This window comes from Triticum aestivum, chromosome 5B, assembly GCF_018294505.1.
Source record: "Triticum aestivum cultivar Chinese Spring chromosome 5B, IWGSC CS RefSeq v2.1, whole genome shotgun sequence".
NCBI lineage: Eukaryota > Viridiplantae > Streptophyta > Magnoliopsida > Poales > Poaceae > Triticum > Triticum aestivum.
Genome location: NC_057807.1, coordinates 176,411,254 through 176,430,838, shown reverse-complemented (window position 1 = coordinate 176,430,838; position 19,585 = coordinate 176,411,254).

The window sequence follows — 19,585 nt, the reverse complement described above, 5'->3', positions numbered from 1 at the left end:
GCGGAGGTTGGAGCCCGAGGAAGAAGGAAGGGCAGGAAGCGCGCGAGCAGCGAAAGGGGAACAACTGTGTGAAACCACGGGTCTGTCTAGCCAGGCGCGTAATGAGGCATCATGGGGAAGCGGAGACGCCCACGTCCAATCAATCGCCACGCGGCGCCCAAGGCTGCAGGCTATTGGGGCCCGTGACGCTTCGCACTTGCCCCTTCGCTTCTCTGCTAAGCCAAGTCCGGGCGTGCCTTGGGCCCGGGGGCTACTCTCGGCGTTTTGGGAACGGGGGTCCCTAGACTTGCCTGCCTGCGGCCTGCGGCGTGGCTCAAGCGGAGGCCCAGTGCAGCCCAGCTTCATTAGCTCAAGCTCAAGACCCTCGCGAGGGGCCAAGCCTCGCGGGGCAGATGATAGGAAGCTTCCTCAGGAGCAGCCTCATCAGGCGGGCTCGCGAGGAGGCGGAGAGATCAAGGCAGGGTACCTCACGAGGTGCCCGTGACGCAGGCCATGACGATCGAGACCAGGCGGGCGCTGGCCTGCGCAGTGTCCTTGTTTCCCCTTCGGTGCAAAGGGGGCAAGCATAGGCCAAGGAATCATGCAAAGGTTACCGTTTCGGTGCAACAAGACCAAGACTAGCGGAGCGGCAGGATGGAGGTCACCGTGGAGCCCAGGACGGCGTCACCGTCAGAGTCTTTGGCAGTCGAAGACCAACTTTAGTCAGGATAAGTGTACTAGATGTTCCCCTTCAAAATGGCCAATTGTTGGCGCCCTTCCCGCTCATTATTTGGGAAGAGGTCCAGGGCCTTCCTCTATAAATAGAGCTAGCCACCACAGGATAGAGAGAGGAGATTTTGGGTAGACTAGAGAGAGAGTGGCGACTGAACTCACCCAAGCAGTTCATCGCACCAGCTCAAGAACAACCCCTCGCAAGGCTGTTCTCCCTTTGTATTGTTCATCATCAGCCCCTGAGGCAATCCACCACACCACACACTGGAGTAGGGTATTACACCACAATGGTGGCCTGAACCAGTATAAACCTCGTGTCCCTTGCATGTTCTTCTTTCTAGCCTAGATTCCTTGCGAGGCTTCGAGACGTGAGTTGGTAGGGGAAAGATCTTCGTGCGCACCCCAGAGTTCAAACCTCAAGGGTCTGCCAGAACCCGAAATCCGACAGAACCCATCAGAAGGGGTTGCAGCATCTTCTGAAAACGTAAATAAACAAACATGAGTACAAAGGCACTCAGCAAGGCTTACATCAGAACCTACAAACATGCACATTATCAAGAAGGGATGGTGGGGTTATTGCAGCAAGCCAGCTTGACTCTTGGCTAAGCTATCTTATGAGACTCGAACTTGTAATTGTTTTGCGCACTTGAGTCCACTACACACCACATCAATACACTATCGGGGATCCACTCCCGTCATCCTACAGAAGAGCCATCCACGACACTCACACTTGTCTTGAGGATTTTAGCAGTTTCTATTTACTTGTCTATGAACTGTATAGGCAACCAAGTAGTCCTTTACTGTGGACGCGGCTATTCCAATAGATGATGTTAACCCTGTAGGGGTGTACTTCTTCATACATGTTTCCACCACTTAGTGTCTGCACACGACATGTGCTCGGTAGACTTCAAGCGAAAGCCGACGTGGGTGTTGACCACAACCTACCTAAACACTTAAGTCTCTAGTCCAGGTTTATCACCTATTCGGGTTCCATCCGCAGGGTGTCCGGCCGAGGTTTCCACATACAGCCCCGAACAATGTGTACAGGGTTCCAAGGCACCTAACGGGTGCCCGACATGCCCGGTCATGTACCTACTGCATCACAGCCCACCCCGAGGGTCAGCGCTGCCCACGGCCTCCAGTATGGTACAAACACCAGAAACTAGTTGCAACTCCTGGACAGAGGACTAGCGTGGTTAAGAAGTCGAGCGGGGTCATATTTCAGGGCCCAATGCCTGGTAGTAGCTGAATCTTAAATCACACATACAGATCTCAGTGCTTAAGGACGGTTCCAATGAAACAACCCACCATGTACTCTTACATGGCCTCTCATCGATACCTTTACCAAAACATGTTCAACACTCCACTCTCATTACCGACAAGATCATTTCACTCTAGCCCATCACCCAGATGAACCAGACCTGACATGACTCTAAGCATAGTAGGCATAGCAAGGTAGGAAACACATACATGGCTCAATCAACTCCTACACATGCTAGTGGGTTTCATATAGTTACTGTGGCAATGACAGGTCATTTAGAGGAAATGGGTTCAACTACCATAGCACACAGCAGTTTGAAACGTGGTTGTCTTAATGCAGTAAATGAGAGCAGGAGTGAGAACATGGGATTTTATCGATATGATCAAATAAGTTGTTGCTTGCCTGGCAGGTCCGTAGTCTGATACTGCTCTTCGTTTGGATACTCGCGGTATGCTTCCGGGGCAGAACCTAGCGCAGAGAGCACCGACAACACAATCAACATCAAACAATATGCAACATTATGATGCATGCATGAGACATGGCAAAATGAGTGTGTTGGGCTAATGCAGCTATGACCAGATGTGTTTGAGCCATTTTGAACCAAAGATTCAAATTCAAAACTCATATGTGATCTTAAATAGTGCTTTATTATGTTATGCACTAAACAGCAAGTTAACTTGTTTAAACATGCATGAAACCAGTACATATGGATAGATTGGATTTTTCTGATCATTTTGCATATATAACACTTTGCATTTGGAGTTACAGATTAATTTCTATGAATTTTTGAAGTTAGCACTATTTTCTGAAATTTCCTGAATAAGAATAAATCCAGAAAAGTGAATTACTGCGTCAGCATGGCGTCAACAGGTCAACTAGCACGGTCCAGGTCAAACCTGACCAGTCGGACCCACTGGTCAGTGTCTCTGTTAATTAACTAAGTTAATTAGGATTAGTTTAACACTAACCTAGGTTTGACCAAAGGGCAGGGCCCACATGTCAGTGACCCAGGGGAGTCAAATCCTTGGTCAAACTACGCTGACTCGCCGGCGTTTAGCCGCCGGCAACGTCCAGACGCGGCAGAGGGGCGGGTTTCACCCTCCGGCGACCAAATGGATGGCAGAGGCCATCTATGAGTAGCTGCAAGCGAGCCGCGTCGAGAGGTGGTGGTGGTTGAGCTCCAGGTCGCCGAAAACGTCGCCGGCGACGAGCTGTGCGGCTGCCGGAGTTCGGGCGAGGACGAACTCATCACTTTGGTGGTCTTGGAGGCTCGAGGCCAGCTCCTACGTGGCCTAGGAGGTGTTGTGAAGTTAGTGGACACGGTGGTGTGGCCGTTGGGTGGCAGGAGCTATGTCGGCAATGAGCTCAGGCGGCGGCGCGTGCGGTGAAGCTCGTTGCAGTCGATGTGGTGGACGGCAGCGAGAAAAGAGAGGATGGGGAGAGGCAGAAGCTCACGGTGGTCACGATGAGCTAGACGGCGTAGTCGGGGACGAGCTGTAGCAGTGGTGACTGTGAAGGGGATCTCCAGCAACGGCGGAGTCGGGCAAGGTCGATCGGTGCAGTGGCTCCAGGGCGAACGAGTGCCCGGGGCTCGATCTGCTCGATGGAGAGGAGGACGATGGAGCTGCTGGACACGGCGAGGCAGCACAGAGTCGACGGTGGCCGCGTCTACAACGGCGAGGCGGTTGCGGTTGCGTCGGCCATGGTGGAAGGTAGCAAGGGAGAGGCGTTGGGGGCGAATGGAGGTGTCTAGGGGGTCAAGGGGGCGACGTGGAGGTCGACCAGGCGTCCTAGGGCACGGGCAGCAAGCAGGTGGCGCTGTGGTGAGCTCGCGCACGCCGGTGTCACCTCCCTGCCTGCCTGGTGGGGACGAAGCAGCTGGCTGGCATGGTCCACCACAATGCTAGGCCGCCAGGTGGGCTGGGTGATGGATTTAGCCAGGTAAGATCCTTTTTCTTTTATTTCCGTTTTCTTTTCTTTCTATAGGTTTGTGGCATTTCTAAAAATACTTAGACACTTTCAAAACTCACCAAACTGCACATGCCCACATTATAGAATATATCCTACCGTAAACATTTTAGTTTGGGATTATTTTGACATTTAAAATATTTATAGTATTTAAATGCCCAAATTCAAATAACATATGATTTAATCCAGTGACCTTAGGATGTCCTAGAAATTTGTGCACCATTTTTGTTAGAGGTTTAAGACCACGACAAAGATGATGAACATTTTAGAAGGGCATTTCAGGTTCATTGAAAATAATTTTAGTAATCCCTAGATGATTCAGAAGGGTGCTGGGGGTTCCGTCGTCCCCATTTCCAAGTTTCTGATAAAGGTAAACATGATGCCATCACTCTAATGCATGAAGTAGCTAGGGTGTGACATCCGTGTCTATATAAACCGGAGGGTTAGATCAAAGGCAGGAACACACCATTTCTAGGCTAGCCAAACTATGGTTAGCCAATATGATCTTGTGGTAGATCAACTCTTGTAACCCCTATACCCTTCGAATATAATCAAGAAGGAGTAGAGTTTTACCTCCATTAAGAGGGCCCAAACCTGGGTAAACACTGTGTCCTTTTGATCATAGTTACCATTGATCCTCAGACATATAGCTTTGGCCCCCTACCCAAGATCTGCCTGTTTTGACACCGACATCCGCGCCACCGCTAGGTGAAAGAGAATAGCGGTGCCGATGGTGGATTCCCTCCCTCGTCGACGGTGACGGCGTTAAGCCTCCTTGCCTTTCTCGGCGTGCGAAAGGCCAATGGAGTCTTGTTTTGATCTAGATAGGGTGAGAGAGTGTGTATAGAGCAACTACAAGCGCTGTGGCTCCAGCGTGTCTATATATAGTGGTGAGAGAGTGTGAAGAGAGCAAACCCTAGAAAACAAGCGATGAGGCTGCAGCGTATGTACTTGGAGTGGTTTTCTTTTTATTTCCATAAAAATCATTTTAAATTGTGCACGAAATGAAACTCTTTATTTAGCGTACTAGTGAAGAAAAATACTAGGGCAAAGCTAATAAGGGAAGAAAATTTAACGCTCGAAGGAGTCAACTCGCAATTAACGCTCCATGCCTCTCTCTCACACTTACTATTGTTCACGTGTGGTACACGGCCCTCCGAAGCAACAACTGAACCACACAGGGTCAAAATATCGGAAAGGTGGGCTGCACCATCCTCCAGTTTTAAATATTTTGGGCACTTGTATTTGGCCTGAGTCAGTGTGCTACCGTATGTACTAAGCGTTACAGCGGGTGCTAAGAAACTAGGGCGTATTGAGAGTAATTGCCATGCCGTTCGTTTGTAGGGTCATTTGCAAACTGTCAAACTCTATTATCCTCTTATTTAATGGATGATTCAAATCTTTTTCCTCCGTTTCGAAAAAGTGATAAATTCAATTTTAATTATTTTGTAATTACACTTTGGTCTCTTCCAATAATTTTGGGCACTTGTATTCAGCCTAAGTTAGTGTGCCACCGTATCTCATACTACTTCCTCCGTCTAGGTGTATAAGTCACGTTAGAAGGTGCAGCGGGACGAAGGTGCAAGCAGATTGGATGAGAAGGAGAAACTTGACTGGTCCTTCCTCCAATCAAAGCCCTGATTTCCCTCTCTAAATGCAACAATTAATCACAACAATTAAGAGATGCCGTTTTAGCTACCATGTAGGGCCACGTATTAACTCGCATGCAAGCTAGCTTGGATTCCTTGACTAATCAACGCGTAGTTGTGCTGCATGCATTGGGTCTCCGGGGGAGATAACAAGGCAGAGTAAGTAATGCTTGCTAGCAACAAGGCTAGGAGGGGACTGAGATGTGAAGTTAATGGATGACGCCTAAACATTTTGGGAATATCTGATTTCTATAAGATGACTTAACACCTAGACAGAGGGAGTACTACCTCAGTCCAGGTTTTTCCGCCACATCATATAATTTTTGTCAAAGTCTGACCAATTTTTTTCTTCTGGTTTATAGGGTATAAAGTTGAAATCTCATCAACCAAGGCAGATGATGAGTGGAGAAATGTAGTACTCCATCTCGTATTTACAAAATTACACAAACTTTAATCTGCATTAATTACAATATATTCATGGACGACCACTAAATGAGTAGGAATGGTTACATGCACTAGTTCTTTTATTCCTTGCATGCATCAATTTAATGCACCTTGGAATGTGAACATGTGGTGGAAAATAGTGAAAATAAGACTGTTAGGAAGAAAATGAGATTAGCCCAATAAACGAAGAAAAATGCAGAACCAACGTAATTAATATGGCCACCGGCCATATGCACACATTTATTTTCCAGCACATTTCTCTATTTCATCAACGACATTTGGATATAGGGAAGTACATTCACCAATTCTTTGCTAGGAGAGCAAGACCAAAGAAAACAAGAACCACAATTAGACATCTTAAAAGTCCAATTTCCATAACTGCTCCTACTAATTGTATTAATATCTTCTCTATGTATTCATTGTTGATCTGTGGCTTCTCAAGCTTGCACACTTCTTTCTTCTTTGATTCTAAAGAACTAGACGTTGCTTCACATCTAATATCATCTCTAGCTTCTATTCTAGCAAGGAGTGCACAAGCATTTACCACATTTCATGCTATTAATAGATTGATATATTCTTCTTCCCAAAACTAAAACTTGCATCCATCGTACACACAAGTTTGAGTATAAGCTGTCGAACATGCACCGAATAAGGGAGCACAGCCGAATCAAAAGAAGTACTACGCACCTTATCTTTTTATCACTTGATGAACACCCATCCGGGATGTTGTGGCGTGGTCGAAAGGAGGCGCAGGACCTGCCGCGGGCAGCCATCACACTTTAGCGGCAATGGTGAACCGACTAGCCGTTGGGCTAGGGCCGAGCCCGAATGGTGGTCGGCCGTGTCTTTGCGGCGATCCGTCGAGGGGATAGATCCGAGTGGCTAGAGGCGGATTCAGTACCTGCATGCAACGTGGAGGCATTTCCATTGTTGTGTGAACCGGTACCCGGACAATCCATGGCAAGGTGCAGTGCAGGTGGCCAGAATGCTCCAAATCCTGCACCCGCGTGCGTCAAATCCCACAACCGCAGACATAGCGGTTGACCGTCGGCGCCGGGACGAGAGAGACACAGGTCCGACCGTCGTGCTATGGTCGACTGGGCTATAGTGCGAGGCTCCGATAGACATGCGTGTACCTCTTCTCTTCTCGTACATACTCCATTTATCTCACTTCCTGTGGCTTCCCACTCCCACAATATTCCTATTCTATGAACCTGTGCATGCATGCATGTGTGTGTGTGTGTTTTAACAACGTGTGTGTGTGTTAGACAGAACGACACATCGACCTACTCCTACAAAGAGATGGTTGATACGTCCATTTTGCATCATGTTTTCCTACTGTTATTTCTGATGTTTTATTGTATAGTAATGCTTTTTGGAGTAATTATAATGCCTCTTCTCTCATAATATGCAAGGTATACACAAAGGGGGAGAATTTTGGCGGCTGGAAATCTGGACATGAAAAAGCTACGTCAAGCTACCTATTCTACACAACTCCAAATGAGCTGAAACTCCATGAGGATTTTTTATGGAATATTTAAGAATTATTTGAGCAGATAAGTGCTAGAGGGGGGCCACCAGGTGGGCACAACCCACCTGGGCATGCTAGGAGGCCTAGGCGCGCCCTGGTGGGTGCTGCCATCCTCGGCCCACCTTCGGTGCCCCTCTTCTGGTATATAAGTCATTTTGACCTAGAAAAAAATAAGGGGAGAACTTTCGGGACGAAGAGCCGCTGCCTCGAGGCGGAACTTGGGCAGGAGCACTTTTGCCCTCCGGCGGAGTGATTCTGTAGGGGGAACTTCCCTCCCAGAGTGGGAAATCAGCATCATTGTCATCACCAACAACTCTCCCATCTTGGGTAGGGCTATCTTCATCAACATCTTCAACATCACCAACTCCTCTCAAACCCTAGTTCATCTCTTGTGTTCAATCCTTGTACCAAAACTATAGATTGGTGCTTGTGGGTGACTAGTAGTGTTGATTACATCTTGTAGTTGATTACTATATGGTTTATTTGGTGGAATATTATATGTTCAGATCCATTATGCTATTTAATACCCCTCTGATCTTGAGCATTATTATCATTTGTGAGTAGTTTCTTTTGTTCTTGAGGTCACGAGAGAAATCATGGTGCAAGTAATCATGTGAACTTGATAGGTGTTCAATATTTTGATGATATGTATATCATCATTCTCTTAGTGGTGTCATGTGAACGTCGACTAAATGACACTTCACCATATTTGGGCCTAAGGGAATGCATTGTGGAGTAGTTATTAGATTGTGGGTTGCGAGAGTGATAGAAGCTTAAACTCCAGTTTATGCGCTATTCTGTAAGGGACCGATTGTATCCAAAAGTTTAATGCTATGGTTATAATTTATTATTAATAATTTTCTCGTAGTTGCGGATGCTTGCGAGAGGGTTAATCATAAGTAGGAGGTTTGTTCAAGTAAGAACAACACCTAAGCACCGGTTCACCCACATACCAAATTATCAAAGTAGCGAACACGAATTAAGACAACATGATGAAAGTGACTAGATGAAATTCCCGTGTACCCTCAAGAACACTTTGCTTATCATTAGAGACCGTTTTGGCCTGTCCTTTGCCTCAAAAGGATTGGGATACCTTGCAGCACTTTTGTTATTACTATTGTTACTTGCTTGTTACAAATTATCTTGCTATCAAACTACTCCAGTAGTTACAATTTTAGCAGTTGTAGACATTACCTTGCTGAAAACCATTTGTCATTTCCTTCTGCTCCTCATTGGGTTCGGCACCCTTACTTATACAAAAGGCTACAATTAACCCCATATACTTTTGGGTCATCAAGGCTATTTTCTGGCGCCTTTATCAGGGAGTGAAGCGCTCTTGGTAAGTGGAAATTGGTAAGGAAACATTATTACTACATGCTGAAATTTATTGTCACTTGCTACTGTGGAAAACAATCCTTTGAGGGGTTTGTTCGGGGTATCTTCACCTCGACCGGAACCACAATTAGTTGCCCCTCAATCTACTGCACCTACTGAAAATATTGAATATTAAATTCCTTCGGGTATGTTAGAACAACTGCTAGCTAATCCTTATGCAGGAGATGGAATCGAACATCATGATATGCACTTGATATATGTGGATGAAATTTCTGGATTGTTTAGTCTTGCAGGTTTGCCCGGAGATGAAGCTAAGAAGAAGGTTTTCCGTTTATATTTAAAGGGGAAATCATTGACATGGTATAGGCTATGCGATGATATTAGATCTTGGAATTGGAATCGGTTGAAATTGGAATATCATCAAAAAAATTATCCTATGCATCTAGTTCATCGTGATCGAAATTATATATATAATTTTTGGCCTCGTGAAGGATAATGTATCGCTCTAGCTTGGGGTAGGCTTAAGTCAATGTTATATTCATGCCCCAATCACGAGCTCTCAGGAGAAATTATTATTCAGAATTTTATGCTCGACTTTCTCGTAATGATCAATCCATGCTCAATACTTCTTGTACTGGTTCTTTTATGAAGAACACTATTGAATTCTGGTGGGATCTTTTAGAAAGAATTAAACACAACTCTGAAGATTGGGAACTCGAGGATGGTAAAGAGTCAGGTATTGAACCTAAGTTTGATTGTGTTAAATCTTTTATGAATACAGATGCTTTTCAAAAGTTTAACACTAAATATGGACTTAACTCTGAGATAGTAGCTTCCTTTGTGAATCTTTTGCTACTCATGTTGATCTCCCTAAGGAGAAGTGATTTAAATATCACCCACCTATTAAATAAGAAGTTAAAGAACCATTAAAAGATAAAGAAGAAACTATCGTTTACAATGTTGATCTAGTTGTTCCCACTGCTTATATTGAAAAACCACCATTCCCTATAAGGATGAAGGAACATGCTAAAGCTTCAACTGTGGTTAACAAAAGTTATGTTAGAACACCCAAACCATCTGAACAAATCAGAGTTGAACCTAGTGTTGCTATGGTTAAAGATCTCTTAGTCGATAATATTGATGGGCATGTTATTTACTTCTGTGATGAAGCTTCTAGAATTGCCAAACCAGAAGAAAAAGATAAACATAGATCAGTTTTTGGCATACCTGTTGTCTCAGTTAAGATAGGAGATCACTATTATCATGGGTTATGTGACCTAGGTGCTAGTGTGAGTGCTATACCTTTTTCCTTATATAAAGAAATTAAGAATGAAATAGCACCTTCTGAAATAGAAGGCATAGATGTCACTATTAAACTTGCCAATAGAGGTACTATATCACCAATTGGGATTCTTAGAGATGTTGAAGGCTTGTGTGGGAAAATAGAATACCCTACTCACTTTCTTGTTCTTAGCTCCCCATAAGATGACTTTTGTCCCATTATCTTTGGCAGACCTTTCTTGAACACCGTCAATGCCAAAATAGATTGCAAGAAAAAAACTGTCAGTGTTAGCTTTGGTGACGAATCTTGTGAATTTAATTTTTCCAAGTTTAGTAGAGAACCTCATAAGGCAGACTTTCCTAGTAAGGATGAAATTATTTCTCTTGCTTCTATTGATGTACCTCCTACTGATCCTTTGGAACAATACTTGCTAGACCATGAAAATGATTTGCATATGCATGAAATAAATGAAATAGATTGAATCTTTTTCGAACAACAACCTCTACTTAAACACAATTTGCCTATTGAAACTCTAGGAGGTCCTCCTCCACCTAAAGGTGATCCTGTGTTTGAATTAAAACAATTGCCAGACACTTTGAAATATGCTTATCTTGATGAGAAAAATATATATCCTGTTATTATTAGTGCTAACCTTTCAGAACATGAAGAAGAAAGATTATTGAAAGTTCTAAGGAAGCACAGAGCTGCTATTGGATATACTCTTGATGATCTTAAGGGCATTAGTCCCACTCTATGTCAGCACAAGATTAATATGGAACCTGATGCTAAACCCGTTGTTGATCACCAACGTCGGTTAAATCCGAAGATGAAAGAAGTGGTAAGAACGGAAATATTGAAACTTCTGGAAGCAGGTATAATCTATCCTATAGCTGATAGTAGATGGGTAAGTCCTGTTCATTGTGTCCCTAAGAAGGGAGGTATTACTGTTGTTCCTAATGATAAGAATGAGCTTATTCCACAAAGAATTGTCACAGGCTATAGGATGGTAATTGATTATAGAAAATTAAACAAAGCAACTAGAAAAGATCATTACCCTCTGCCTTTTATTGATCAAATGTTAGAAAGATTATCTAAGCACACACATTTTTGCTTCCTTGATGGATATTCTGGTTTTTCACAAATACCTGTTTCACAACCTGATCAAGAAAAGACCACTTTTACTTGTCCTTTTGGAACTTATGCTTATAGATGTATGCCTTTTGGTTTATGTAATGCACCTGCTACCTTTCAAAGATGTATGACTGCTATATTCTCTGATTTTTGTGAAAAGATTGTTGAGGTTTTCATGGATGACTTTTCTATTTATGGGAAGTCTTTTGATGACTGTTTAAGCAATCTTGATCGAGTTTTGCAGAGATGTGAACAAACAAATGTTGTCTTCAATTGGGCGAAGTGCCACTTTATGGTTAAAGAAGGTATTGTTTTGGGCCATAAAATTTCTGAAAGAGGCATTGAGGTGGACCAAGCCAAGGTTGATGCAATTGAGAAAATGCCATGTCCTAAAGATATCAAAGGTATTCGTAGTTTCCTATGCTGGTTTCTATAGGAGGTTTATCAAAGACTTTTCTAAAATTGCTAGGCCTCTTAAGAATCTTTTGGAAAAGTATATTCCCTTTGTGTTTGATGACGATTGTTTAGAAGCATTTGAAACACTAAAGAAAGCCTTAATTACTACACCTGTTGTTCAACCACCTGATTGGAACTTGCCTTTTGATATTATGTGTGATGCTAGTGATTATGCTATTGGTGTTGTTCTAGGACAAAGGATTGATAAAAAACTGAATGTTATTCATTATGCTAGTAAAACTCTAGACAGTGCTCAACGAAATTATGCTACTACTAAAAAAGAATTATTAGAAGTGGTGTTTGCTTGTGATAAATTCAGATCTTACATTGTTGGTTCTAAAGTGACTGTTCACACCAATCATGCTGCTATAGAATATCTTATGGAAAAGAAAGATGCTAAACCTAGACTCATCAGATGGGTTCTTTTGCCTACAAGAATTTTATTTGCATATTACTGATAGGAAAGGGGCAGAGAACCTCGTAGCTGATAATTTGTCTAGGCTTGAAAATATTCTTGATGACCCACAACCTATTAATGATAGCTTTCCTAATGAACAATTAGCTGCAATAAATGTTTCTAATAGTACACCTTGGCATGCTGACTATGCTAATTATATTGTTGCTAAATACATACCACCTAGCTTCACATACAAACAAAAGAAAAAAATTCTTCTATGATTTAAGACATTACTTTTGGGATGACCCACATCTTTATAAAAGGAGTAGATGGTATTATTAGACGTTGTGTACCTGAGCATGAACAGGAACAAATCCTACGGAAATGTCACTCTAAGCTTATGGAGGACATCACGCGGGAGATAGAACCGCTCATAAGGTATTGCAATCTGGTTTTTATTGGCCTACTCTCTTCAAGGATGCCCGTAAGTTTGTCTCGTCTTGTGATGAATGTCAAAGAATAGGTAATATCGGTAAGCGTCAAGAAATGCCTATGAATTATTCACTTGCTGTTGAACCATTTGATGTTTGGGGATTTGATTTCATGGGACCTTTTCCTTCCTCTAATGGGTATACACATATTTTGGTTGCTGTTGATTATGTTACTAAGTGGGTAGAAGCTATTCCAACCAGTAGTGCTGATCACAACACCTCTATTAAAATGCTTAAGGAAGTTATTTTCCCAAGGTTTGGAGTCCCTAGATATTTAATGACTGATGGTGGTTCACACTTTATTCATGGTGCTTTCCGTAAAATGCTTGCTAAGTATGATGTTAACCATAGAATTGCATCACCTTATCATCCTCAGTCTAGTGGTCAAGTTGAACTTAGCAATAGAGAAATAAAACTAATCTTACAAAAGACTGTCAATAGGTCCCGAAAGAATTGGTCTAAGAAATTAGATGATGCACGTTGTGCTTATAGAACATCTTATAAAAATCCTATGGGTATGTCTCCATATAAAATGGTTTATGGAAAAGCTTGTCATTTGCCTCTTGAGTTAGAACATAAAGCATATTGGGCAATTAAAGAACTCAATTATGATTTCTAACTTGCTGGTGGAAAGAGGTTATTTGATATTAGCTCATTAGATGAATGGAGAACCCAGGCTTATGAAAATGTAAAGGTATTCAAAGAAAAAGTTAAAAGATGGCATAACAAAAAGAATCCAGAAGCGTGAGTTCGAAGTTGGAGAGTATGTTCTTTTGTCAACTCTTGTTTCAGATTCTTTGCAGGAAAACTCCTCTCCAACTGGGAAGGACCCTATGTCATCGAGGAGGTCTATCAGTCCGGAGCTATCAAAATAAATAATGCCAAAGGTACTAACCCGAAGGTTGTCAATGGACAACGAATAAAATACTATATCTCAGGTATGCCCATTAATGTTGAAAGCAATATTATCCAAACTTTGACACCGGAAGAACACATAAAGGTAACCTTTTGGGGAAACTCCAGAATCATGAAAAAAGGGAGGTATGTGATACAGTAAGTGAACGGACTCCAAAAAATCTGCAAAAATATTTTTTGTCAGTTTTGGAATATTTAGAAAATTAGGAAAACAAGAAACTTCCAGGAAAGTGACCCTGGTGGGCACGATACACTGCCCACATCGGGTACTTTCCGGACTCCGTTTTTCTTCCGTTCTGCTTGTTCGCCAAGATAAAAAATCTTGGTATACCTCCCTAACCTGTTCACCTCCGTATCGCGGAGAAATCTCCTATTTTCTTTTCTTGTTGTTTTCTATCAGATCCAATCCATCATGGCCGCTTCAAGCTCCTCCAAGGACAAGTTCTTTGAGAATGTCATCAACCCATATCTGTGGGAGGTGATGCAGCACCATCAAGCTATCCAGATGCGCGATGAGGTGCTGCACATCCGTGATGTTCAAGGATCCAAGGGGACTGGATCCATGGAGGCCAGGCTTGAAGTTATGGAGCAGGACATCTTCAGGTGCAAGGGGATGGTGGAATGTGGACTTAATGCCAATCACCTCATGATCGCAGACTACACCCGTGATCTCAAGGTGGATGGCAAGTCCATAAAGGACATCATCTTCTCCCTCAACGAGAAAATCAACTTCCTCCATAGCCAGATCCACAACCTTCAAAGCCAAGTCTTTGAATATGAGGCAAGGTTTAAAGGTATGAGTTTGGCTGCCAGTTGCAGGATCTGGGAGACTCACTCCTCCTCTTATGATGGTGAGCCTCTGCCGTGGAAATCCGAGGACAAGAAACCTTCTACTTCATCACCACCACCTTCTTCTTCACCACCAAAAGTAAACTGAGTATCGGGTATGGGCAGTCCCCTTGGCTTTCACCAATCTTGGGGGAGGTGCCCCGATATCGTATCATATCCACTATCTTTTTCCTTTACTTTCTTAGTTTGCTCCATGGTTATCTTTTGCTATTAGATGAATAAAAGTTTAGTTCGATCCTTTCTTTTTGTGAGTTTCCTTAGTGATCAATCCTTGTAATAATGTGTGAGATATATAATAAAGTTTATTTTGAGTTTTGCCTTCTTTACTCTCTTGTTTCAATAAAAATAAAGGAAATAAAAGAAAATGATCATATGTTAATCTTATGGTAAGTGATGACATTACACAAGGAAAAGTATAAGTAGAAAATTTTATTGTAGATTGACAAACATAGCATTGGTCAATGATGCAACTCATGAAAGAATTAATAAGGGAAGAGAAGATTCACATATAAATATACTATCCTGGAAATCTTTTATGATTGTGAGCACCCATCAAAATATTATATGCCAAAATTGTTGACGTTGGACAAGGAAGACAACTTAATGATTTATGTTTGTTCATATTCACATAGAAGTTATATTGTCATAGATCCTTCAACATGTGGTGCTTGCCCCTATCTTTGCTAGCCAAAAACTCCGCACTAAGTAGAGATACTACTTGTGCATCCAAAACCCTTAAACCCAAATCTTGTTTGAGAGTCCACCATACCTACCTATGGATTGAGTAAGATCCTTCAAGTAAGTTGTCATCGGTGCAAAAAGGGCAATAAAAATTGCTTCTAAAAGTGTGAGATCATTTAGTGTAAGGGAAAATTGAGCATTGTACGAACTTGTGATGGTGAAGAATAAAAGCGACAGACTGCATAATAAAGGTTGCCATCACAAGGGGCAATATAACGTGACGTTCTCTTGCACTAAGGGGTTGAGCATACAAAAAAAAGTGCATGGCAACCTCTATTTCCCTCTGTGAAGGGCCTATCTTTTACTTTCATGTATTTACTTTCATGGAAGAGTCAAAGTTTTTCTCTCTATTCCTTTTATTCTTCTCCTTTGGCAAGCATCATGTGGTGAGGAAAGATCTAGGCACATATATTCAGTTGAATATGGGTAGCATGAGTTATTATTGTTGACATCACCCTTGAGGTGAGTGCATTGGGAGGGGAAACTATAAGCCCCTATCTTTCTATGTGTTCAGTTGAAATGTTTTGCTCATGTGTACGCGGTGAGTGTTAGAAGAATAAAAATGATGGTTGAGTATGTGGAATTGCCTAAAGGCTCCGATACGTGACCCTTCCTGAAAAGATGATGAATTGTAGTTGCAAAGTTGACTGAGAACATAGTTTGTTGGTTTCCAATAGAGTTTATGCTTTATACTTCGATGTTGTGATGAATCACTTGTTCATGAGAAGTCTATGATAAAAGTTCTATGATAAAAGTTTTATGTTAAAGTTTGTTGCTGTTATAATAAGTTACATGATGCTGCTATGTCCGTATTTTTGTTTTTATCGACACCTCTCTCTCTAAGCATGTGGACATGTTTTTCGATTTCGGTTTTCGCTTGAGGACAAGCGAGGTCTAAGCTTGGGGGAGTTGATACGTCCATTTTGCATCATGTTTTCCTACTGTTATTTATGTTGTTTTATTGTATAATAATGCTTTTTGGAGTAATTCTAATGCCTTTTCTCTCATAATATGCAAGGTATACACAAAGGGGGAGAATTCTGGCAGCTGGAAATCTGGACCTGAAAAAGCTACGTCATGCTACCTATTCTGCACAACTCCAAATGAGCTGAAACTCCACGAGGATTTTTTATGGAATATTTAAGAATTATTGGAGTAAATAAGTACCAGAGGGGGCCACCAGGTGGTCACAACCCACCTGGGCACCAGGAGGCCCAAGCGCGCCCTGGTGGGTGTTGCCTTCCTCGGCCCACCTCCGGTGCCCCTCTTCTGGTATATAAGTCATTCTGACCTAGAAAAAATAAGGGGAGGACTTTCGGGACGAAGCGCCGCTGCCTGGAGGCGGAACTTGGGCAGGAGCACTTTTGCCCTCCAGCGGCGCGATTCCGCCGAGGGAACTTCCCTTCCTGAGGGGGAAATCATCGTCATCATCATCACCAACAACTCTCCCATCTTGGGGAGGGCTATCTTCATCAACATCTTCAACAGTACCACCTCCTCTCAAACCCTAGTTCACCTCTTGTGTTCAATCTTTGTACCAAAACTATAGATTGGTGCTTGTGGGTGACTAGTAGTGTTGATTACATCTTGCAATTGATTACTATATGGTTTATTTGGTGGAAGATTATATGTTCAGATCCATTATGCTATTTAATACCCCTATGATCTTGAGAATGATTATCATTTGTGAGTAGTTACTTTCGTTCTTGAGGTCACGGGAGAAATCATGTTGCAAGTAATCATGTGAACTTGAGATGTGTTCGATATTTTGATGATATGTATGTTGTCATTCTCTTAGTGGTGTCATGTGAACGTCGACTACATGACACTTCACCATATTTGGGCCTAAGGGAATGCATTGTGGAGTAGTTATTAGATGATGGGTTGCGAGAGTGACAGAAGCTTAAACCCCAGTTTATGCGCTATTCCGTAAGGGACCGATTGGATCCAAAAGTTTAATGCTATGGTTAGAATTTATTCTTAATACTTTTCTCGTAGTTGCGGATGCTTGCGAGAGGGTTAATCATAAGTAGGAGGTTTGTTCAAGTAAGAACATCACCTAAGCACCGGTCCACCCACATACCAAATTATCAAAGTAGCGAACACGAATTAAGCCAACATGATGAAAGTGACTAGATGAAATTCCCGTGTACCCTCAAGAACACTTTGCTTATCATAAGAGATCGTTTTCGCCTGTCCTTTGCCTCAAAAGGATTGGTCTACCTTGCTGCACTTTTGTTATTACTATTGTTACTTGCTTGTTACAAATTATCTTGCTATCAAACTACTCCGCTACTTACAATTTTAGCACTTGCAGACATTACCTTGCTGAAAACCACTTGTCATTTCCTTCTACTCCTCGTTGGGTTCGACACTCTTACTTATCGAAAAGGCTACAATTGACCCCATATACTTGTGGGTCATCAATGGTGTGTAGTACTACGATTTAGCCACAAGAGTCGGTGCATCCTCTTGTTTCCGGGCGTCCAGTCGGGACAGCGGCCACGCCCACTCCTGACTAGCCTGGCCCACCCAAAGCCCCTCCATCGCCCGCGCGCGCTTCCCACCCAAAACGGTCAACGCCTCTCCAGAGAATTGGTGCCGCATTCATGTCCGAGTAGAGCGGACGCGACCTCTCACTGGCGCATGCGTTGAAGGGATAACCGGAACGAAGAGTGATGGTTGCTTCATCTGTCCAACTTACTCCCCGATCTATGTGAATTGACGGCTCATTGATCATTATTACTGAGGTGGTACGACTGTGGTGCATGATACGTGGACCGGATGCTGGATGTCCCATGTTTCGGCGAAAGGAGTTAGAGTGTCTCCACTCTTTACAATTTTCTCCACTCTTAAGTCAGAGGAGTGCGAAATTAGTGAAAGCACGACAGCTCAGTGATTACATGGCCCACCTCATACTCTCACCATATTTTTTGGACAGCTAACTCTTCAGTACACAATACTGTAATTTTACACTGAGATAAAATTGTACAATGCTATGAAGCTTTCAACTTCTGTTTCATGTATCTTGCATCCAAGGTTGCCCCATTGCAACATTCCATAAAATACAAAGGATACTGACATGCATGCTATTGCATCTCAACGATTCATAGATCATAGCCAATATGCACTTGTCAAAGTTGTACTAAAGTCGACACTTATTTTGGAACAGAGACAACTAAAGAAAAAAAGATCCATGCAGTCCCTAGGCCTTGAACCCTAAACCCTAACCAGGCTTTAATTTGCTGGCGACATCGAACCTTGCAAAGAAATGAAGTTTGCAACCCTTTGACCATCGGATCATTTTGTGCAGTTTCACTAAAATCAAGCTGATCATCCATGTGGCAAACAAATTGAAGAAGTGTGATTAGAATAAGACTAGTGGGACTGGTTGATGGGACATAAACTCATCACAAATATAATACAAGCTAGTAGAGGTACATGCGGGACAAATAAGTAGAGAAATATCCACATGGAGCGATGTGCGCAGCTGGGGTAGTGGTGCTAACTGGTTGTAAAGGATTGTACCTGAGGGATGTCAGGATGTAGCCAGAGGAGGGTGGCTAGAGGCGGCAACAGAGGAGGGTGGCTAGAGGCGGCAACTGTCCACGTCGCGGCAGTGAGCAAGGGACGAAGGCAACCTCATCGGCTTTGTGAGAGATAACGACAGGGACCCCTGATCGGGAAGCGCTGACAGTGGGTTTTTGCCGTTGGCGACGGTGACCGCATCTACACAAAGTATCCACCCCTTTCCTCGGCGGACATGATCCGCCCGGATGTGTGACTAGAGATGTGGCCACAGTCATTTTGTGTGAGAGAGTATGAAGAGAACAACCCCAGCAAGAAACCGTGTAGGCTCCTCGCTATGTATATAGTGGAGCAGTTTATTTTTCTCTCCATCTATATCTATACCTACTAATAAAGCAAGGTGCGTTTCACGGAATTTTTAATCTGTTCACCCATATTATTATTGCTGATGATGTTCTGACCAAGGTGGTACTAAATTTTACGTTGGAAAGATTGTTCGGACGTGTTCTGCTCGTTATTGGGCTCCTGGAAAAATTATTGGGCCAGCCACGTTTAGTACGTTTTGTGCCTCCCGTGACCTGTCCACAGTTGGGCCTTAAAAAAACCTCTGGTGACCTACCCACAGCTGGGCCTTAAAAAACAAAACGTAGCATCCTCAATATACTCTTTCTTCTTCTCTGCTTGATCTCCTCTTTCTTCTCTGCGTGCTCCCGCCGCCGCTGCAGCCATCTCCGGTCGCCGTCGCCACCTCCGTCGTGGGGATGCAGACCAACTTCATCACGCCCCAACGTCGCCCCTCCCTACATCACCGACCTCCCCACACATCTCAAACTCGGACTCGGAGAGGAGTCCATGTTGCGTGCATCTTGGAGTCGTGTCCGAGGAGGAGATGTTCA